This window comes from Penaeus monodon, chromosome 15 (genome assembly GCF_015228065.2).
Source record: "Penaeus monodon isolate SGIC_2016 chromosome 15, NSTDA_Pmon_1, whole genome shotgun sequence".
Lineage (NCBI taxonomy): Eukaryota > Metazoa > Arthropoda > Malacostraca > Decapoda > Penaeidae > Penaeus > Penaeus monodon.
In genome coordinates, this window is record NC_051400.1 from 47,352,511 (window position 1) to 47,352,817 (window position 307).

The following is a 307-nucleotide window of genomic DNA, read 5'->3' on the forward strand; positions in this document are numbered from 1 at the left end:
CGTTGTTTCTCGAAAAAAAACATGATTGTTCACTTGCTGTTCAATCCGGAAACGTTATTGCGTCCTCCCTCCTGACCAGCATAGTTGTTTCTTAGCCTGATCAGCGGAAAGAGGCTCCTTTTGCCATTTACTTGCTTGTTTGGCTATTGTTGGGAGTCTGAGATGAAGAACTAGACTTGATTTTCTCGTGAGGTATGTCAGAACCCTTGAAGTGGACCGCTAAGACAGAAGGGAATTTGCGTTTAAATGGTGCTACTTCTAAGAAAAGTAATTTTAATAAAATAAAAGAAATATACAAAGATGCGTT